The sequence below is a fragment of the Macrobrachium rosenbergii genome, chromosome 12 (genome assembly GCF_040412425.1).
Source record: "Macrobrachium rosenbergii isolate ZJJX-2024 chromosome 12, ASM4041242v1, whole genome shotgun sequence".
In the NCBI taxonomy this organism is placed as follows: Eukaryota; Metazoa; Arthropoda; class Malacostraca; order Decapoda; family Palaemonidae; genus Macrobrachium; species Macrobrachium rosenbergii.
Window position 1 is genome coordinate 90,903,988 of NC_089752.1, and position 25,060 is coordinate 90,929,047.

Sequence of the window (25,060 nt, forward strand, 5' to 3'; positions counted from 1 at the left end):
AATTGCAAATAACGGTGAATTCAAGAAACTTCCAACAAATATCATCAATTCAAAGATAAGAAAAGAAAAGATAACTAAATGTGGAGGTTCTTTGGATTACCACTGTTCATAATCTTATAATGAGAAGAAAAATTCGTATATTACACCAATATTGATTAATAGGGAATGGACCGAATTACATCCCCGTATTCTTATTGGTAATATAAAAGCTTGCGTTTTCTAAAGCATCAGTAAAGAAACCAGCTGATATCTGTTGGGAAAAAAATATAAGGCGCTGGCTGAATTTACCACCTCGAGAAGTACGAGTAAGATTGAGAATATGATCTAAACAGCCGTAAGTGCTATGTGCTATAAGAATACATACTCCGACAAACAAGATAAATAATTAATCAGCTCAAGTAGAAACCAATGTATCATGGCCATACGATTAACTTTGTTAATGTATCACAAACGTACGTTAAAACGTGCTGGTATATTTTTATCTCTAAGAATACAGAAGATTTTTTTAGTTTTTTTATTTGCTTTCAAGTAGAATCTTCGATCTGAACATACTTACATCACAGGATGGTATATTTTCTTTTTCTCTGTAACAGCAAATGTTCCTACCCTAGCCACTGGGATAGGAGAACGGTTCATTACTCATAGGAGAAGCGCCTATTAAAATGAAAGCGGCCCTTCACTTATTTTTCCCCTTTTTCAGAGAGAAATGTTTCAATCGCCTCCTCTTTTGAGGCGGCCCTACACAGCCCAGGTACCCATATTCCTCGTTGGAGATTATTTAGGGGCGCTATCTCTTTCCGGGATCAAGTTGGAATTTCAATATTTCACCAGGCATCAACGAGGAAACCCAAGAATAACCTATTGGACTCTAGAAAAGAAATGTATCTTTACCCTTTGATCCAGTTACGTGAATAATTCATTCATTTTATTTTAGAAAAATGCTGATCAAAATTTTCATCAGAAGGAAAAATAATTAAAATTCTATGGTTATGATCATGAATAAACTTAAAACAAAATATGGCGTCATACACTAGAAGAACAAAATTAGGAAATGAATACATTTTATATATTGGGATCTACTGTTATTACATATCGGCTGAATAATGGTAATGATAAATACTATTATCATTATCACTATTATTTAGTGTCTGTCCGTGTGTATATTTATACACGTTTTATACCTTGTTTAAAAGATTATCCCCAACTGGTACGCATTAAATTTGTCCATGATATTTATGTAAGATCTCGGTCCATAATATTTCTCTAAATCCTGTTAACAGACAAACAAGAGTGAAGAGCTAACGTTCTGCCAGATGTAGTCATAAAAAGAAAAATTACACGGTAAATAATAGCTCCTACTATACCAGAGGGTTTAATTTACAAGATCCACTCAATCTAATTTACATGCCGCCTTATACTCAAACACATTCTTAACCCTGTTATTCCAGGTAAAGGAAAGAACAGGTAAGAAAAGGAATCCTCCAATTATCATAAAAGGTGAAATAAACAAGGAGGTCTTTTCACACCTGGCTGCAGTCAAGAAGAATGAATTTTAATAGGCGTGATTTAAGGGGGATATAACATCTCCTGGGATTCAGAATGCTGTTTCCTCTCTTCAAATTGATTCAATTTTGAATGCTATTCATTTCGCCTCATGGCAACGACCTTTTATGTTAACAGGAATATTATAATTTTTCAGCCTTTTCACGTAATCTAGTTTTCCATTTGCATAACAACTTCATATTTAATCAGTTCACGCTTGAAACGTTGCATTTTCCAGAAGACTACATTAACTACATTCCTCCAAGGAAACAAAACCCCATCCTAAAGCTAAATTTCAAAATTTATTGCCTTCGCGCTGAAAGGCCTACATTTTCGACCTCAGTTCATAACGGATCCCACTACAATGTTTAATGCAACTGTTACCAAAACCCGCTAAGGATACTGTCAATAGCAAGACTTACGAGTTCCATACAGCTCTGGCAAAATGGTCATCAAGACGATAGCTCCCTTAAGTCCCCCGTAAAATAACCGGGATTAACTCCTCTCGTTAACAGAGGCTCCCTTTAACTTCAGAAGGGTTCCAAGTTAGTGGGGAACTTGGATGCAATGGAAGGACTCCTCGCAATGAAACGGGGATTAAACTTTCCCAGAGAAGACCATTAATGCGAGTAGTTTACTCTGATGAGTATTCGGCAGCATCGCCATCGATGGATGCTGCGACCCGTTTTCCAGCAACTAAACCGAAAAAATGTATACCCCAGTGTCTAATCACTCACAAAAGCACATTTACATACATACAGACATATATGTACATCTACTCGAGATATTTTAGGTGAGAATAAGATTCTCTCTGAAATAGATTAAAATCGTGACACTACAACGACCTTGATAAAAGAAATGTTTGTTCTTTAATATTAGAAACAACGTCTGAAAGACGTCTTAGGACGTCGCATTATTAACAAATGGAAAAGAAGTCTAGGACTTTATATACTTTGCAACATCTACGAAACCATTAATACCTGAATACTTGACTTTCGGAAACTGTGAGGGATTACTATAAAATAAAATACCAACAGATGATGCACAAAAACTACTCTTAAACAACGAAGACCCTTCCGTTTGATTGCCTTTCTTATTCTTTTTAAAGGGGCTTCATCGCCAGCTCTTATTTATAGGAAATTATATCAATCTCCTTTAGGTGTGGATTGATGTATATGTACTGTCCACATACATACATACAGAAATATTTATGTTAGTATACAGGTAAACATATTCACATACTTAACTCACTGCAATCGTGTTAGCAGAATCCAGATGGCTGTCAGCTCATTTACCAGCCAATTTCCAATATTTCTCTTTTACATTTAAGTGCGAAGCGTTTTTTCTTTTTACATATCAACCGTTCAGAAATCCGATTTTGGTGTTTTCTAGATTCTAAACTAATTAGTATCCTGCCAAAAATCTCAACGTAATTTCCCTGCCATAAATTTCTGCGCCATAAAACAGCATATAAAGGCAAAGCGTTCGTGGAAAAAAAGAATGAATTTTGGGCAAAAGGAACACTTGTCCTGCAAAGAACTACCCTCAACTCCTCATGAAAAAATACGCTACAAACAGATGTCGGCAGAAGTTTCACGAAGAGATTTAATGTGAAATAGTTTGGAATGAAAAAAATACAAGCGTGAGAGAGAGAGAGAGAGAGAGAGAGAGAGAGAGAGAGAGAGAGAGAGAGATCAAACATGCTCCTCGTCGGTAACCTTTACATTTGAGCAAATTATACACTCAGGGGAACTTTAAAACGTAACCTACAATGGGATCAAATTCAACGACATTTATACAGAAAACCGCAAATTAAATTCTGTTCAATAGTATAGCATATCACAGTATAGAGAAAACTGAAAATATACAAGAAATCTTAAGAATAGTTTAATCAAAAGAATTTTATCACGCACCACAGCATACAATCAGGTATTACCACAGTATACAGAGAAATTAAAATCCTCTAAAAACCATAATGCGAAAGACAATGAAAAGAGCAACACAATCCATAGTCTTGAATTGATAAAAGTTGGGATGCTATTCATTAAATTGTGAAGATATTACAATACGGAAAATCATGATGAGCGCCCGGCCTGAGCCAATGCACCTCCGGTTGAAAGTGAAGTCCCTCTCCACGAAATGAATATCGTTCAAGATGAAAGAGCTAATGAGACGCCTTCGACCGCAAAAGCTCATAAATGTGCCTTTCCCGCAGAGAAAAGAGAAAAAATCAACACTGTTAAATGAACTATGAGAAGGAGAGAGCAGGACTAAAATTCTTCCTTTTTTCATCTTTCTCGTCCTTTAATAATGTCTGCTTGCATTTTCCTCAGCTCAATCATTCCCTGAAAATGAGTGAATAAGACCTTTCACATAATTCCCCTTGGGGAATTGGAATTGGAATCTACCAAATATTTCTCAGATTAAAATAGTGAATAGGTACTATCACTTCACTTAGTCTTCCTTGATGTACATGATGCAAAACTTTCAACAGTACTACCCTTCAAGCTACCATATTACGTAAACATGAAAATCATTTACCTGGTTTCCTATCTGATCCTTTCAGTAATCAATAAGCCCAGAAAAACGAGACAATGGGAATTTTAAATTTGCCTTCTCTCATTCGTTTGGAGGACTCCTTGTCCTCAATGTTCCTCCTGGGTCTAATATGAAAGGTATCTCAACGGATATATGAAAGAAGGTCTGCTGTAATGGGAATAATAATAATAATAATAATAATAATAATAATAATAATAATAATAATAATAATAATAATAATAATAATTATTATTATTATTATTATTATTATTAATTATTATTATTATGTACACACACAAACACACACACACACACACACATATATATATATATATATATATATATATATATATATATATATATATATATATATATATATATATATATATATATATATATATATATATATATAATACAGAGAGAGAATTCAACACACACATAGTAAACTTGATCACTTGCGCAATTGTTCTGTGCATTAATACAATCAATAACAGGACCTTGTTTAAACAGGGTGGTATCTAGCTGAGTTTTATTCCAAAAAGTTACAAGCTTTCAAGGACTTTTCTGTCTTCATCGCACTTGAAAGCTTGTAACGTTTGTTAAATACATACTCTGCTAGAAGTCATCCTGTTTAAATGAGGTCCTATTATATATATATATATATATATATATATATATATATATATATATATATATATATATATATATATATATATATATCTGTATATATATATATATATATATACATATATATACATATATATACATATATATATATATATATATATATATATATATATATATATATATATATATACAATATACACACACATATATATATATATATATATATATATATATATATATATATATATATATATATATATATATATAAAATCATTCACCTGTACGGTATCTTGAATGCACAAACAGAAGACGGTCTCTGTTTTGTCAAAAATTCAATTGAAAGCCACTCAGATACCAGAAATGGTCCCATAAAATCTTTCAAGATCCAAGTCTTGTCTCGGGACTTCCTTTATGTACGATTTTTTCTTTGTAAATAATGTGAAGCCCTGAAAAACACAAAAATCATTACACAATGATAGAAACCTGTAACCAACCCCCATTTCCATTGCAACAATAATATCCAACTTGAATATGCCTTCGGTTTATCAAGATTCTTTCATATTTTGGTCAAAAAACATAAGAAGTCCAGATGAAAGCTGTGTTTATAGTTGATAAACATAAGTCTCCTACAATTATTTACCTACCTGTTAGATATACTTACAGTACATACATACATTATGACTTAAAGTTCTCAACGAAATCACAGTAACAAAAATATAGGATAACAAATATATATATTTATATATAACAGATACATGAGAATAGACCATCAGTTTACTTAATGACTGTCAGCATGGATTCAGGTCTAATTCTTCCACATCCACCGCTTGCCTTGTGCTTATGGAAACGGTTTTAAACTATGTTAATTCGGACTCAGTAATGCAGGTATATAATACTAACACAGAAATAGGTAGATCTTAAGATACTCAAGATGTATGCTGACTTGATTAAATTTTGTTACAGTAATCAAAAGGTGCGTGGAAGACTTGGAAGTGCAATGTCGAAGTTATTTCATATTTGTAATGGCGTAAGACAGGAAGGGGTCTTGTCTGGCTTACTTTTTAATATCTATATTGATTCACTTTTAAATGAAATTTCTAATATGAGATATAGTTGCAAGCCTGGAATTACTTCTGCCTATATTACAGAGTATGCTTATGTTATTGTTTTGTCTCCATCTCCTTTCGGCCTTCAGTTGTAAATTAATCAAGTTCACTGGTTAGCAGCTGACATAGGGTTATGTTTTAACAACAAAAAATAAAATGCATGGTGTTTAGTGCCAGTAAAGAAAAAAGTACTTCTGTGAGTTCTTTCACGCTAGAGGAACAACCCATTCAGATTGTAACTTCCTTAAAATATCTACGATTTATAATTCAGAGTAATCTAAAAAATACTGTAGACAGATTATTTTACATAGAATTCAACAGTTTATTGATAAAATTTCACTTCCCTGATAAAAAATTAGTCTTGTTTCTCTTTAAACAATATTGTTTACAAATGTAAGGTGCTGACTTGTGGATTGGTGATAGTAAATATACTGGTTCCTCGAAACAGATGGCAATACGTTACCATAAGGCCATTAAAAATATCCGAAAATCTCCGCTCATGAATCAAATCACTATGTCTGCCAAGAGGCAGCATTGCTCACTTTTGAACATTTAGTTGATAAGCTGAATATTTCTGCAGGCTTCAAGTCTGTAAGTACCCCGTGTGATTTTATTAGAAAAACAATAATATTTCTGGCAGTTTTATCTTTCTTTTACAGATATTTATATGGTTTTTACAGAATAAATGTGGTACTGAGCCACTGCCAGAATATGATAAAGAAGCTGTGAGTAGTAGAATTGTATTTGTTCAGAATCATGAGTCCTAGATGAGTGGTACCTGGGACTGATTTTTATGCATGCGCATATTTTCATATTTACAATATTTCGAATATAATTAAGTGACTATTAATAAATACAGTTTTTTATATTTATTAATATTTTAGTAGTGAAATTTAATTTTTAAAAGTATTTAACGTAAGCATTTCTCCACTGAATTACATATGCTTTTTATGTGCCTTTATAGTTTTAGGAATACAGACCATATAGGTCTGGAAAAGTTATTTTATGATGGAGAACTTGCGTTTTTACTTTTTTATGTGTATCACTGATAAGAAACAAAGCACGCTTTATATATATATATATATATATATATATATATATATATATATATATATATATATATATATATATATATATATATATATATATATATATATATATATATATATATATATATATATATATATATATATATATATATATATATGTGTGTGTGTGTGTGTGTGTGTGTGTGAGTGTGTGTACACACATATATATAAATATATTTTTTAATGTGTATGTGTGTGTGTCTGTGTGTGTGTGTAACTACATGTACAGACAAAAATTCTCCTACATAAATATGCAACAGATGCATTCATTCTGAAAGCGTCCTGACTCCCATCAGTCTTGAAACGGATGGACGAGAGCAAAAAGCAATCGAAGACTTCTCACCATATGATGTGGGGTGAATACCATCCAAGGCAGGACATGAATAAAGAAAACAAGAAACTCAATCCAAGATTTTTCAAAACATCTGAAAATCCCGTGCACGGAAAGTCTTTTTTTTTTTTAACTAACGCATCCAAGTTTCCGCATTCCATTCGACTTTGCTGTCCAAAAATAATGATGTAAAGCTAAAATGGAAGTAGGTTTATCTGAGGAAATTTTATAATTATCCTACTGACGCCATTATGATAACTTCACGCTCATTTTTCTCGGCTTCCTTGACTTGTTACAACTGTCTCGGATACGTTATTGACGGTGAAATTACTATTTTTAATCCTGATGTTATCCAAGATGCTGGAACTGCTGGTCATAAGGAAATCTGACTAGGAGGCACTGGAACTCGACTACAGGTATTTAGAGAAAAAGTTTGGCACTCCCTTTTTTTTTAGTGTTATTGTGTAGCCAATTTCAGCGCTTTATCTTGGTACTATTATGTTGCCAATTTCGATGGTTTACTTTTAATATTTCTGAATATAATATATTCATTCAAACTATTAATTACGCATAAAACTGCCACACTTAGTAAGTTTGTATACTACAGGGTCTTATCTCAAGGAGTCTGACAAACTTGAAAGCATAAAGAGGTAAGGTATCATTATACCAGATGCAGATGATTTAGCTAACAATGTGAAACAATTATTTGCCTAACTGTATGAGGAAAATGAGGTCACTGGTAAGAGGATGTAAGTGCTATTAAAATTTCCTTAGCCGAGCAAACCAATTTATATGAAAATGTTGAAACCAACATCATGAAGTTTTAAAAAATAAAACCTGAAAAATTAGTTGTCAATGAGAGTGCCAGGTTAAAGTGTCCTTATCAGTTTCATGGAAGTGATGCCACTAAATTACGATGCAAATTACATTATGCCCTTCACAATACGATGTACATTACATCCCTAAGATGCTTATATAAAACAGTCACTGAGAAAACGAAGCAATTGATCTCCCAAAAAGTCATACGCAAATAATGTTAAAAAAAGGGGGTGACGAATATAGTATTAAAAAAATAAAACGTTACTGTATTTGGCTGAACACGCTGCGTTTCAGCCTTAAGAATAATTATCGACTAGTAAAGGGTAATAAGATGTTGCAAACCTCCGCTAAGGGACTTGCAAAGTTACCTAAATATTCCATATTCATTATCCTTTCTTAAACAGCAGAAAGTTTTCATTGTCTTTAAATAAACATCAGTGACATTTACAAATGAAGCGCTAACAAAATCCTGCGAGCAGATCCAGATTGCGACCCATACCGAAATGCAATCACCTGGTCTCAGGAACACAATGAATCGTAAAAAGGTCGTAAAATCCCGTTCATTAGCTTTCGCGTAATCCTGCTAACCGACAGGCACAGACAGACACACGGAATGAAACAAAGCACAGCATCTTTCCTTCGTGAACATCATGAATGAACTTACAATTTACGAATACACTGTACGTGCACTTTCTTAATGCTTTACATACGTAGATTGTTGCATACAAGAGAGAGAGAGAGAGAGAGAGAGAGAGAGAGAGAGAGAGAGAGAGAGAGAGAGAGAGAATGCGCATTAGTATACAAAAGGAGAGGGAGAATTTGAAAAAGGGGAATAAAATACTTCATATCTCTGTCCCCAAAATTTCCGCAATTCATGCAAAATAGACCCAAAAAGAAAAAAAGAAAGAAAAAAACGTTATAACTACGAGACACGAGCATTCAAAATACCCTCCGTACATTTGGAATTAAAATAAATTCCTCCCGTCACCGAGACGGGGAATACTGAATTTTCCAAAACCCTGTTTGCCAAGGCAGCACAGAGCAAAAAGAGGATAATGCATTCACTACATTATCATCTTCTTCTCTACTCCTCAGTCACCCCCGCCCATCCCCCACCTCCATGACTATGGGATAATCCTGGCACAGTGTCCCAGTGATGACTCGCCTGCTTAAAGAGATGTTTGAAAGGCAAGAACCCAAGGAACCGCTATGAAAACAACACGCTCGAGTTGTTTGTCGGTCTACGTGTTGTTCTAAAGGTGAAGCAACGCCAAATGACAGGATCACAACTTTAACACTAAATACAGATATATGAGACAAAAACGTACAATTTTGAATTTTGATAAGTATTGAAATTTTGTAGAGAAAAGCATTCTTTTTGTAAAGCATGCTTCCAAACTGTCAATCCTTTAAGGATACCCTCTTTAATATTTACGGACTGACACACACACACACATACATTCGGCGTCTGTGACCCTGGTAGTTGTGACACCAGATAACCCACAATCAATCAATCAATCACACACATACATATGTGTATGCGTGTTTGTGGGCGTCAACATGTAAAAAAGTAAACATTTTTATCAAAAACAAATAAACTGTTAATCGGCATGCCCTTACGTGGTTTGGAAATATAAATGAAGACAGTCACCCATTATCCTCAAGCCCAAAACAGCAAACAAATCCAAGTGGATTGCCGCACCTAGAGAAACCTAGCTTCCGCTCACAAGGCACAAAACAAGTACGTAGCATTTACGACGTCCAGAAAACCGAAAATATCAAGTATTTTTTACCACAATATTCGACGAACACAAAGCAATATTAATCTCTTTCTGTACCCATTACTGCAGGATCCATTACCAAAAAAGGTACTCACCACACTGAGCAGCTGTCAATCCTAGGTCAAGATGTGGGTGTCAATCAGCAGTGGCACCATCCCTGGCACCCAAACACACGGTACTTTTGGCACTCCTCCTCTTTCCCTGAAATAGGAACCAAGTCAGTTAGTGCCTCGGGAGTAAAACACCTACCTTTCTTTTAAAAAAATCAGGGAATTTTTGTGTTTTGAATTCTTAGGCTGCAGTAAGGAATCAGTAAAGCTTTTGGAAATAGTACAAGGTTTTACGAGGAAAACTGACTTTTTTTTTCACCAACCTCCTTTACGGGGATGGCTCAACAAATAAGTGTTGCCAGTCGTCCTTTAAAAAAATAAGACAAATACAAGAAAAATGCTTTTCAATTCCTGAGCCACAAAAAAGTATCTTATAATCAACTAATTAAATCTTCACCTAATTCCTACTCCAGCCATCCTCAGACACTAGTTCTATTCCGAAATCTTTAGATGTTTTCTATTTAATTTATGAATGTGTTCTGCTACCGTTTTCTTTTAGTGCTCTGACATAGCAACTCACACGGACCCATCTTTTAAACTGAACCTTTAAATCTCACTACTTATTTCATCTAGACTGTCAAAACGTGCACTGGATTATCTTTATGTAATATCCCGCTGACATGTCCAAAATTAAACATACGGCCCTTATTTTGAAATATTTTACTGTAAAAATGTGTCTGTCATATATATATATATATATATATATATATATATATATATATATATATATATATATATATATATATATATATATATATATATATATATATATATATATATATATATATATATATATATATATATATATATATATATATATATATATATATATATATATATATATATATATATATATATATATATATATATATATATATATATATATATATATATATATATATATATATATATAATATATATATATATATATATATATATATATATATATATATATATATATATATATATATATATATATATGTATATATATATATATATATATACCAGGTGTTTCTGAAATTAGAGCCCCTCCTCCACAGAACAAATTGAAAGTTATGAAGTTTTCTGCAATAGCCTATCTCCAAGTACATTATTTCAAGTTTCTATTAAGCTATTTTTCATTTTACATTTCTTGTATTTTCAGACCGAGTGACGGAGTTAGATACAGCCATGGCTAACGACTCGGAGGAAATCACATGGATTGACCGAATCCGGGCTATAACCTTCAGAGAGGCCAGGGATGCTGGCGCATCCTTCATTTCACGTTCCTGGATAGCTAAATACAAGTCATGGAATGGCGAATACTTCAGAAAAACTGCGCTTACTGGTGGAGTATTTCCTTTCCTCAAAGATCCTGAAAATGTGTTATCTGTTGAAGAAGTCACATTTTTGCATGATAAGGCACCATATTTCAAGGCTCTTCAGACACAGGAACTGCTTCGAAACAGTGGTATCGATTTCTTCTCAAGTGAATTTCCAGGTAGCTCCCCTGACCTTAATGTGTGTGAAAACATTGGTAGTATCTTAAAGGACCGTGTCGAAGTGCGCACAGTGAACTATGATGGTATACCAAGCCTCGACGACCTGCGAAGAGAGGTGACCGAAGTGCTCAGAGAAATGGAATTTGAGTCTCAGCTTTTTTTTGCGATTTGCTGAAATCATACCCCTCAAGAATGCAGGCTGTGGTACAGGCAGACGGAGACCACACAAAATATTAAATACTCAGAGAGAAACTTAAATAAATACCTGTTCTGAATTACTTTTTGTCCATATCAATTTTAGTTTATGCTGTAGAACGGGGGCTCTAATTTTGAAACACCCTGTATGTATGTATGTATGTATATATATATATATATATATATATATATATATATATATATATATATATATATATATATATATATATACATATATATACATATATATTATTATATATATATATATATATATATATATATATATATATATATATATATATATGTATATGTATATGTATATGTATATGTATATGTATATGTATATGTATATGTATATGTGTGTGTGTGTGTGTGTGTGTGTGTGTGTGTGTGTGTGTAGTGAGTAAGAATATATCTGGTTATTTGGGTGTGTTATGTTTTAGCTTAAATCCTTTCAGGAATTTTACCAATTGTGAGACAATTTCCATTTCATTTTATGTTGAAACTAACCTTGTAGTTTCACTCTATATTCACCTCAGTCAATTATCATTCACCATCCAATCAACTTTCTAGTAATTCCCCATGAAAATGGCCTTTCATTTTTTTTCATCCCATATACTGTAATTGTCTTTTGTGGTCTTTTCTAATATATTCCCCTCAAAAGTCGTTGCTTCGTCAAAAGTAACGACGATTACTGATTCACAATGGAAGCTTGGTAAAATTCAATGCGTCCAATATATATTTCCTTCAAATGTTTAATTCGAATCATCCTAATAATTCTCAAAACCTCAGCACCAGATGACGGCAAAGACTAAGTCCCAGGCCTGTCGGTAATTTGGTAAAGAAGTGCACAGGGAAAACTCTGGATAGGTTACGCTACTATGTCCTCGCCAAGTCTGCTTTATTCAATAGCTTTTCCATCGACCTAACTTCAAACCCCAGAGCTCCTTACAATCTTTTGGACATATCCATTAATGGCTGAAGAGAAACCTTTGTTTTTCGGGGCTTTAGTATTTATATTGTGGACAACTGATATATTTCCGATGTTATACAGCAACAATATTAATTAAAACCTTTCGCTTTCGGGAAGCTCTCTTTCCACTTTAAGAAGGTCTAAGCGTTTAGCTTTCTCTTTTAGCAAACTTTTTCAAACTAACTACCCTTTGCAGTTTCTCTTCACTACGCCGTCAGTACTGCATCATCTGCAAGTATCGACCATTCCTCCCTCCAGTCATTTCATTTATCACAGAATTTAGCACTTACATCCGTATTTATATTGTTTGCTTTTACACCAAATAAATATTTCTGTCATCTGCCATACTTTCTCAATTTAAATCCTACCATACACACGCCCTGCTATACTTGATAACAGTGGTCCTAAAATTGTGAAATTTACTTACACTATTTTACCTATATACCGTTGGATAATTATTACTGCCACCGATTCTTTGAACCTTTTTTCATTCAGACTCGCTTTACTAACTATGGTCGCCCGCTCATCACCTTACCCCAGCATCTCAATTGCAACCAAATGAAATATGCGGCTTTCTATTCCACAGCCTCGTAGTTGCTTTCCTTGTGTCCTTAATATTTACTTCCCCAAGCATTTTCAAAATACTACACTTACTTCAGATGGCTTCTCTTAGTTTAAACTATTTATTCTGAGATCCATTAGTTCATTAACTTTATTCTCTGCATTTACTTCCCCGCAGGACAATTTATTCCTGTTAAGTTCTTGCTGGTTTCTTTCTCCTTACATACATACATACATATAATATACATGTGTGTGTTTCATAGTAGATATTTCTTGCTTTCTCGTAATTTCTGGTTTCTCGTAATTTCTGGTAAGTTCTCTAATAAAAGAATTTGAACACGGAATAAAATAAGAAAAATCTCCCTTCCGTGCGTCTCACACTTATGCACAGGAGAACTTACTTCCTACACACATAAAAACAATAAACAGATAACAGATCTGCTCTCTTTGAATAATAACATACGTTTGTTAAGGGCATACCTACTATAATCATTTGCCTTGATAATTACTCTTAAATTTTTGGTCAACTAAGAAAATTGTATTTTGAAATCAATAACAACTCGCGCCATGTCAGGGTATGTGGTAGGCTCTAAACTTTAATGGGGATTTTCAATACATAATAATAATAATAATAATAATAATAATAATAATAATAATAATAATAATAATAATAATAATAATAATAATAATAATAATAATAATTTGCTCTCTTTAACTCCTGTATGCCTCATACAAGTAGAATCAATTTCATAAAGCTAAGTGTCACATGGTTTTGCATGTCTGCAATTCAATACTAGTTGTAAAAATATAAAATCACGAACGAAAGATTAAGTTATAATATCACGATTATAACGTAGACAGAAAACCTTAAGTCATAATAACGAGAAAGAAAAAAACTCGAAGTGGAATGAGAACTCGGATAGCAATTACCCTAAGCAGCTTTCCTTTCCTAAAGATGAAGCTTTCCACAAAATTTGCTGCCTCTTTAATAACGGAGACGACAACATTTCAGCTAAACGAACAGCCTCTTTAGGTACACAAACGAAATATATGCACGTGCCGGGAGGCCTCATTTCTCCTACTCTCACAAGCGAGGCCGAAGGTCTTTTCCAAGTTACTTGTATAGATCTGGGCACATCTCGCTTTCTTATTAAACTTTCAGAGGTCATATCATTTGCATGGTATTCCAAGTATGCATTTGTGCATTGGCGTTCTATATCAAGACTATTTAGATGCACACACATGCAAACATATTATATATGTATATATATATATATATATTATATCTTTCTTCTTTTTCTTTTAACGTGCTTTTATTCCCATTTTTGTATGGGGTAAGCACGATGTCTTCTTTTGAAGGACTTTTTGATTTGGCTTTGGGTAGACCTGTGGTCTCGATCGGCTGCCCTGCCTGACATCGCTTAGACCCCGGTACGTATGTTTCATGTATCATACCAGACCCAACGCCCTTTCTTCCCAGCAGCGAGAAGTTATTGCGCGGGTATGGCGAGAGTTCGAGACGTGTGAGATGTTTGTTATGTTTTTAGAAGGTGTTGTAGTATATATATATATATATATATATATATATATATATATATATATATATAGAGCCTCGATGGCTCAGTCGGTTACAGAAGCAGCTTCGGACTTCGTAGAGGTCTGTGGAGCGGGTTCAATCCCGCAAGCCGGCTGATCAGAGAGGCAGACACTTTGCTATCCGTGTAGACATCCCGGGATTATATATGTAATCAACGGATAGGTTTGCTTAAAAAGCAAATGGATGTTACAGACTAAGTACACACACAAAACAAAGCCACTACAACACCTTCTAAAAACATAACAAACATCTCACACGTCTCGAACTCTCGCCATACCCGCGCAATGACTTCGCTGCTGGGAGAAAGGGCGTTGGGTCTGGTATGATACATGAAACATACGTACCGGGGTCTAAGCGATGTCAGGCAGGGCAGCCGATCGAGACCACAGGTCTACCTCAAAGCCAAACCAAAAAGTCCTTCAAAAGAAGGCATCGTGCTTACCCCATACAAAAATGGGAATAAAAGCACGTTAAAAGAAAAAAGAAAGATATATATATATATATATATATATATATATATATATATATATATATATATATATATATATATACACATGTACTGTATATGTATGTGTATACATGTATTATATATATAAACATATATACATACATGTGTATATATCTAATATATTAGAGTGTGTGTGTGTGTGTGTGTGTGTGAATGTTTAAAAAAAATCCGGTTTCTAACAACCAAGATGAAAGGATATGCGCTTAATGAACTTATGCTCTGGTTACGTAAATGAAGATACAGGGCTTCTACACATCAAAGACCTCAAGATGAAGAAAAGGATGTTAATGAAAACTATAAGCAGTAGCGTCGACATTTCCTTATTTCCAGGTAGAAGATAAAAAAAACTGCCTTGCATAGATGTTTTCAGTTTTAAATATTACCATAATAACGAAAAAGCAAATGAAACGAAGTAATGGAGGGCCGAGTCAAGGCAAGAGTGGTAAATTCATGTTGTTAATAGTCCATTATTCATACTCGTCTACGTTAGATAAATAAGCCCAAGATTCCACGTTTATTAAAAGTTCAGTAATATACAATCCTATTCCATGAGGAATGTGTGCAGGATTACATGACGTCCAACATGGATTGCATTACACAAGTTGGACTTGACCCACGAATCCTTTTCAAGATTCTCTCCGAACGTCCTTCAAACGGGAATTCGTGCTATCAGCGGGGGGATATGTGTCACGGGAAGAAAAATATACGAAATGGCACTCTCTCTTTGCACTCAATAGTGGCACGATGCAATGTGAAGGTATCGTCTCTCTTTTGTACTGCATAGTGCTATCCATGGACAGGTGGTCCGTCAGAGAAACGATGCTTATAAAATCTGACACAGAAACTTAAAAATAAATAAGATGTATTTTCAAAGTCATTCACTCCATGATCATGTTGATTTCATTTCAATATTCCATTATATAATACGCTAGTAAATGTGAAGAGACTGCACGGTGCGAGAAACTAAACTAACTTATCCGCTCTATATAATTGTTTGGATTCTCAGTTACTTCGGAAGAAACCTAGGGTCACGAAAGCTCGGTCGTTAACTACTCTTTGCTGCATACTGCTTTAACAACTATGACTGAAATCAAGTACATACACTCCGATAACTAAATGGAGATTTAGGAAAATACTCACCGACCTCTTTTGTATGCTTACTGACTCACAAGAAACATGTCTACATTACCTGCATATGTACTGACTTCATAATAAAGCCTTAAGTAACCTTAGATAGTTTAAGATGGGAATTTCATTCCCATAAAATATTACTCTAACCTGTTTACATGAACATAAGTATATGTGTGCTTGAGTGAACAGGCAAGACACTCGGGTATCAGTGTTCTGAAAAATACACCAGACAAACTTTCACAAAAGCTCAAACATCTTCTACATGCCTTCAAGATCAAAGGTACCGTCCTGACTAAGGGTTTCTATTTCACACTTTCGTGAAAAACAATGGGTGAAGAAACTGCCATGACTTATCTGAAAACACTGTGGATACTGAACACCGTGGTTCTACAGAAGGAAATCTATGCAGGTTAATATTTTGGGGGGGCCAAAACCAGACATCAAGAAAACCTAACACTCTTCATTGGACCTATTTGTTTCAGAATGAAATTTCTGAGCATTCTTCTTTCTTCTTGACAGGATTCTTCCACGATTTTAGTCGATGAATTACAACAGTGCTGAAAGACCTAGCGAGAAGTTGACACCTTCCTTCACATAGGCCATATAACGAGAACAATAAAATGATGCCAGCATTAGTAACACGATCCTGCTCTGCCTACAAACGGGCAATGCCTCCAGTTATACGTATACTGTAACTTCAAAGACTGCCTCACCCTGCTTGTTTTTATCCTATCCTACGGCACTTTCTATTTCATTTGCTTGTTCTCTCCAGATAGCTTCCACCCAGTCTGAATTCCTCCTAAACATGAGAGAGAGAGAGAGAGAGAGAGAGAGAGAGAGAGAGAGAGTTAGTGACCTCGCTTTCCCATATAAGCAAGAGGACTGCTTTGGCCGCCACTAACCGCCGAACAAAAGGCAATTCAAATTCTCTTCCGAATAATAACCTTACCTTTAGCAATCTTCTTTTTCTGCGGCTTCTTTGACGGGAGACAGGCCTAATACCTGAGTAAGACAGGAATGATATTTCCACGAAATATGGGCGTAACTAATGGGAAAGTTATTGTTATTTCCCCTCCCTACATAACAACTTTAAATGTGTTCTTATGGTTGTTTTGTCTTATTTTCTCTGTGGAATCAATCTCTGCATAAATTATCAAGAACTTCTGAAGAAATTCAACAGAATGAAGAGTTACACCCCTGTAAACATTCTAATATTTTTTTATGTTCTTGGTCACTGAGTGGGATATACGTGTTATTTTTGGTCAAACCGTAAACATGAAAAACTTTTGAGTTAACAAGAACGTTTTTAAGCATTGCGAACGTAGATAATCATACGGTGGTTTTGTTAATTACCAGCCTTAGAGAAGGCTTTTTTTTTTCACAGGTATTGAGCTGATAACAATACAGTGTTCCAGGTTAAGACCTAAATATGATACTTCATGGCATTACCGAGTATACTTTATATTATTTAAAATAATTATAAATTGTTAGTATAACAGGAGTAATCAGTGTCATCAAGGACTAAACGACCTGTCATCCACAAGCATTAAAATGCTCACTTTATCATTCTGACATGGGAAAAATCTCATGCTAATATCTCTATTGCACAGCGGTTATTTCCAAGCGTGACTGCATACACCGAATGTACTCAAGCTATGAAGAGCTAAGCAAAGTAAGATGAGAAATAAATGTTTCTCCCACGATCTTAACCAAAAAGTAAACTAAAGACGTACTGTCTTTGTAAACTACACGGTTATAACTACAATAACTAAAATTCACAACATCCTCTATGTGAGAACCCGCAGGGGGGCAGTGTTATCAGTGTACTTCACGTGGTATACTGTAGGCATTAAAAGAGTATTTGCAGTGTACCTTCAGCCCCTAGCTGTACCCACTTTTTATCGTTTTACTTTCCCTTCGCTCCCATTTCCATTCTTCAAACTGTTGGTGCTGGTCAACCTCTCTAACTATTATTTCTTAGTGCAACTATGGAGTTTTCTCCCAGTTCGGAATGGAATGAAATGGAATATGGATTAGAGGCTTTACGCCACTGGAACCCAGATGTCATTCAGAGCTACAATAGAGTTGTTATTAAATGAAGTTATGAAAGACTGAAAAAAATGACTTAATAAACATCTCAGCAAATTAAAAAATTATAAGTTCAGTTACAGTGCTTATAAGATATGCATGTAATCATAGATTTGAAACAAAATTAAATTACTTTTATCCAAAAGAGATCAAATTAAAACACCTTAAGAACCTTAGACATAGATTTGGTTTGGTTTACAGATTTTAGGCATACATGCCAAGCACTAGGGCAACTAAGAATTAAATAAACAACTCTGTAGTAAAACCTGATAAAAAGTTAAATTCTAAAATATAAGTTAATTTTCTTTAAAAACATTAATTCACTAATATCACAATTATTATCAAGAACCTCTCTCATTCTTTTCATTGTGTGTTAATCTTTCATATGAACTCCAATCTGCTTCATCTATTTTCCACTTTGGGAGGCATGGGGATGGAGTATTGTGAATATACTGTAGATGTATGGGCCAATGGTCACTGCCATATAGGTCCTTACTTACTGACCACTGGTATTCTAGTGCAAGAGCCAAGGAACATATAGTTAAATCTATGGCAGAAGAGGAATTATGGTATACATCATACCTTGTTGGTGAGCCATTGTTCAATAAAACGATATCGTTACTGTCAAGTAACTGCTCAATAATGTTACCCCATCTACCATTTACATTACCTCCCCACCAAAGATTATGTTTTTGCATTAAAATCACCCATCAATTGGCAATTGGTCAATTAGGTGTTGAGGGTCAGAGATATCTAACTGCCTGTTGTTATCAGACACAACATATAGGTGATCTTTCAATCTAGGCTGCAGATATAGAGAACACAGAGTGATCTTTTTAGCAATATGAATTTGTACAGCACAAGCCTGAAGTATTGTTCCAATGGATGATGCTGCATTTTACAGATTTATGGTTTTGGAGATCTGTAGAAATTATAATTTAAACCAAGGTTATATAATTTTCCCCCATTTTTGTTTCTTGGAGACATGTTATCTTTGACTCTGAATCCCTGATTTATGTTTTGATTTGTTCAGCAATTGAAATAATACCCCCTTAGTTCCACTGTAAGACTGACATTATTTATTTTTAAGTTTTTAGAGTCTTTTTCCTTGCTAGATTTGTTTCTTTGGGATGTTGATTTTGTGAATGGTCTATGGATCTGTGGCTTTCCGTTGATACCCTTATTATTTTCTCTTTTGCTATTAACTTCAGGGTGAGGATGGATCTCTGCTGCTGTGCTTTTGTTATTCAAAATGCTGGACTCCTGTGGTATCACTGAAGTGCCAGTACAGTTCCCATTTAGTTCAGGATTACCATTATTTTTATTTTGGCTGCGGGGCGATGGAGGAGGAGAGGATGATGGGGTTCTCTCTCTCTTCCATACTTTATTTTTGTCAAATTCTTTTTCTTGGAGAAAAGAATCTATCTGTGATGCTTCATTATTGTGTGAGATGGTAAAGATAAGGGTAGATTTTCTTCACCAGCTGGTGACTTATCTACCTTAGGAGGTGACTTACCTCATTTTAAAGAGTGTGCTCTTACCTTGCCAGGATGAGCACTTGACCCAGATGGCTGGGCTTCTACCACAGGGGAAGGAGCAACTGCTACAAAGGAAGATGCCCCTATGCTGACTGGATCCCTTGTGGTATAAGGGGTAAGGGATTTAGAGCTCTAGCATAGCTCTTAGCTGTCCCCATTTGTCTTTTTGAATGACTTATGCTAATGTGCTTTATTTATTGCTGCTTGCTCAAGTTTAAATTCTTCACATTTTTTATCACTGGATTTGCAATCTAAATGACAATTAACACACTTTGGAGCTACAGAGCAAAAACTGTTCAGGGCTGAGCAATTAATACAAATTCAAGAGTTTTTACACACTCTTGATAAGTGGCCAAAACTGAAGCAATTAAAACGACTCTCACTCTTTCATTTTCAGATGTGACATGGGAAGGCACACTTGGGTCCTTGAATGTCAAAATTATCATACTTGCACTAGATATCTATTTTACCTTCCACACTGATGGTGGGGTCACTTTTAGGATTTATCTTCTATGAATTCATACAGGTCTTTGTCAAGGATTACTCCTCTCCCTATCTAGCGCTGAAGGAACGAAGGTGCTCTAGTCCTAGACTTGACAACCTGAACTTCATAACATCAAAATTTATTTGTTGAAGCATAGTGGCAGTACTGATAAGAGCAAAAGTGGTTTACCTTTTTATATGATAGTGCCATTAACATCCTTGATATAATAATAATAATAGGTTCTATTGAATATTATCGCTGCTTCAGCTGCATTTATTTTGTAGAAGACTTTTTCTATTTTCCTTATTGCGGACTTCTCTTCAGTGGAGGTGCGTGCTAACAGCTCGCCTATATTTGTCATTTCATGGGGGAAAAGTCAAAATCTGGTTCTATACAATTGTTGCCGCGACGCGTTTGACAGACTCTTCTGTCATTCTCCAGCGGGAGCTAGTAGAGGACTGGCAGGTTGCATAGGTCCTTCTGAATTTATACACGGGCTTCAGCGAGGGGTCATGGGTGGCGAATTCTGATTGGTTGCAGTCAGCGAACTTCAAGCCAAATTTCTGCGGCGAAGCTCGATCCTGACAGATATTCGCAACCTGGGAATGTCATTCATTCCAGCGTTCCCATTGGCCTGCCGTTGCGTGCGATGTCATGCCGGCTGACATCATCGGTAGTTTGGCTGCTACTGGGCTGCGGATGAATGATGTCATTATCTACTCTTTCTGTCGTAGCAGAACACCCACCAAATCCAACGAATACCTGAAAACGACAACCCTGAGAATGGAGATGCCCCTGATGAGCGAGGCGCCCTTCGAGACAATCCCCCGACTACGACAGAAAGAGTAGATAATGACATCATTCATCCGCAGCCCAGTAGCAGCCAAACTACCGATGATGTCAGCCGGCATGACATCACGCAACGGCAGGCCAATGGGAACGCTGGAATGAATGACATTCCCAGGTTGCGAAGATCTGTCAGGATCGAGCTTCGCCGCAGAAATTTGGCTTGAAGTTCGCTGACTGCAACCAATCAGAAGTCGCCACCCATGACCCCGCTGAAGCCCGTGTATAAATTCAGAAGGACCTATGCAATCTGCCAGTCTCTACTAGCTCCCGCTGGAGAATGACAGAAGAGTCTGTCGAAACGCGTCGCGGCAACAATTGTATAGAACCAACTGTATAGAATATATAAAGAAGCAGAATCCAGATTTTGACTTTTCCCCCATGAAATGACAAATATAGGCGAGCTGTTAGCACGCACCTCCACTGAAGAGAAGTCCGCAATAAGGAAAATAGAAAAAGCCTTCTACAAAATAAATGCAGCTGAAGCAGCAATAATATTCAATAGAAGATGTTTAAAAGAGGGTCTGCTGCTAAATTATAATAATAATAATAATAAATTATAAAACGACGAAATCTGGGAGAGGAATGCAAATAAGCACAAATCAAATAAATAATAAATGAAAAAGAAAAAAGCACACACACATACACCGATCCACTAACTGTTAGCGAAGCACACAAGGCGGAGCATTATTTCCTGATAAAGCTGGCTCTATGAGGCACATTTCTGACAGCTTCCTAATGAAAACCTTCCGTTCTACCGCCTTGGCTGCGCCAGCTTTATATGCTTGCTCTATTTCCCCTTCGGCTGAATCTCTCTCTCTCTCTCTCTCTCTCTCTGCCATGAAACTCACAGAGTTTCCAAGATAACTTTTTCTTAGCTCTCATATATCCTATCGTAGTGTAACAACTAATCAAGCAGCCATTTTGTGCAGTGAGGTGTGGGTGCTTTTCCTAAATAGAGAAGTTATTTATCATTACAAGTCGTATCTCGACAGGTAGAAAAAATGCCAAAAGAGACTATCAAAATAAAACTAAGTCAACAACAGGAAAGAAATTATCACACGCACACCACTACCATGCCTAAAAGAAAAAAAAAAAACTACCATTCTCACACCTTAGGAATTCATTCCCTACTCCGGGAAAAAGTACTACACAACGGGCAGATAAGGGATGGACACCAGTTCTATATAATGTCCTATTATGCCATCCACAGACGCTGGTAAAATTTCAGCCACCCACCCCTCCCTTTAACACAGCACAGCATCTGAACCGAGGAAAACACGGGCTTATGCGAAACAAGAGACCTGTGATTTTCGAACCAAACTACTTTATAATCGTAAAGAGTGCGACTTCACACGATGAGACTCATAGAATGACCTGTCTCTAGGCCACATTTGTTTTTACTGCTATTATTACTCCCAATTTATCCCGATATATCTCATAAGATTAATAAATCCCGTGCGTTTACGAGAAAATATTAACACCATGCACTATGTAGCATATCCGTTTTGAATTTAACATACAATGAAACAAATAAAAAGATGATTCCAAACACACTGCCCTGCTGTTCACACCGTTTTGCAGCTTGCAACCATGGCCATTAATCTGTAGCTGAAACTTTCAAACCTCTTTCTTCGAGAAATCGAATGTTAAACTGAGTGATTGCTCACGCATTTTAGACAACATTGCATTGCCGTGGAGAGATAAATGGCTATATATCTTAGTCTCCAAAAATATTCATAAGATCGGATGTTACTAAACGTTTTAAAGATTTGCCTACCTGTCCTCTTATTCTAAGTTCCAAAAACTTCAAATGGTCCTTATGACTTGGAACTTCCTGTTCATCGCATAGAATTTAATGAGACATGCCAGTGTTTTCGCTGAAGAAAAGTACCTTTTATCCTCTTCTTACCATAATTTGTAGAAGACGAGTTTGTCAACACTGACCCCTTAAGCGTTTTTGTGTGAAAAAGCACAGATGTTCCTCAATCCGAGAGAACAAAGAAGTGGCCATCGGACCATGTTATGGAAAGTAAATAAGTGGTCCGTCATCTTTTAATCTACTACACTATTTTCCCTATTATTTATCTGGTCATGTCTCAGCCACAGTACAACTTTATCTTAGATAATTTTCAAGAAATGAATGAATACTTGGTTCTACATTTGCAACGTCTTATAAAAAAACCCTTAGTACAACCAACAAATATATACAAATAAGTTTAATTCTCAGGCCTGTTTGTGGTACACGTTGGTATAGACTTGAAATCATTTCAACAATTTCACTTATACATGAGCTACTTGCAATGCACAATAGGATGCTAAAACTCTTTGACGTTTTAGATCTTCCGTTGGCCAGAAAAACATTTTCATCGCAATAAAAGATGTCCGAAAAATCATATGCCCATGAGCCCCTGGGATGAAATATGAACGGTCGACCCTATATGATGATCAGACTAGAATTCTTTTCAAACATCGATTACTAAGTGAGGGCTCAGTGCACTGACTACATTGGATAGCCGAGTGACGATGCAAATTAAAATGCTTAACATTCTACCTCTTCAGGGAAATACGGTTTACTCCAGCAATCCAACCACTTGATGAAGGATTACTCTTTTATACACGTTAACCCCTACTTAACTGGGGAAAACATGTGAACAGGTGAATAAAGCCATATCGTGAGTACGTTCATTATAGTCACGTTTCGTGAACAAGTGATGATAATGATCACAAATATAACTACCAGCGTAAGAACAATAATAATAATGACAACTGTCATTTTAATTCACATCAGCATCTAATGATCTTTCACCGTCGGCTGAATCGTCATCAATGACTTGCTGAAAGCTCCTCTGGTGCGATTCTTCATTTTAATGGCATCATATATCTTCGTCTGTGATTCTGACGCGGCGCTCTCTGTTGCGAGACGAGGTCGGCCCGGAGGATTAATTACCGTAGGCTCTGGAAGCCCATCTCGTTTCAGACGGCCCAGTTGCAGATGGGGCAGAAAAGCTCAGGGAGGAGGATTTAATTAGGCTAAAATTCAGGAATGGTCAGAGAATAGGAATTCATCAGGCAAAATATAATCTTGAGCTTATTAGGTAAGACTTACTGAGCCTCTGATCGAAAATCTGTCCATTTATCTCTTGGTATCCTCTTGCTTTATTTACGAGAGACGTTTCAAAAATATCAAAAGAATCGTGGCACCACTGTAAAATATCTTATTGTCTGCATTTGTGTACGCGTCAAGGAAATCTTTTATACAGTGTTAAGTTTACGGAACAATATTTCAATCCTACTAAATTCCTGAAGAAAAAAATTAAAAAATATATATAGAGAGAGAGAGAGAGAGAGAGAGAGAGAGAGAGAGAGAGAGAGAGAGAGAGAGAGAGAGAGAGAGAGAGAGAGAGAGGGTTTTCAAGTTGTAATGCGGTAAGAGCGCAAAATAATTAAGAGTGCCATTTATATTATTTTTGTACGAATGCTTACATGTGACTCATGAGAATATGCCCGTATAGCAAGCAAAGTGCACTAAAATAAACAAAAGGACAAGAAGGGAATAGGAGACAAAGCCTCATATAAATCAATAAGAAGCGGAACCAAAGCACAGAAAATAAACAAGTTTGCCAGGTGTTCGAAAGCTATGGTATTGGGATAAACTTTCTAATTTATGAGCTCCTTGCCCATTATACATTACTCTGAAAGATTATATAGGGCGA

The 25,060-nt window shown here is 35.6% G+C and overlaps 1 protein-coding gene across 6 annotated transcripts in view; it reads right to left on the bottom strand.

Annotated features, from left to right (window-relative positions):
• The window catches only part of LOC136843752 (probable G-protein coupled receptor CG31760), a 1,299,116-nt gene that overhangs the window by 731,466 nt on the left and 542,590 nt on the right, over positions 1–25,060 (bottom strand). For 4 of the 6 annotated variants that reach the window (XM_067112411.1, XM_067112413.1, XM_067112415.1 and 1 more), the window contains one exon: positions 9,928–10,033. The exons of the other annotated variants lie outside the window; for them this stretch is intronic. The gene's annotated coding sequence lies outside the window, so the exon portion shown is untranslated. The remainder of the gene's footprint in view (positions 1–9,927; positions 10,034–25,060) is intronic. 6 annotated transcript variants of the gene reach the window in all.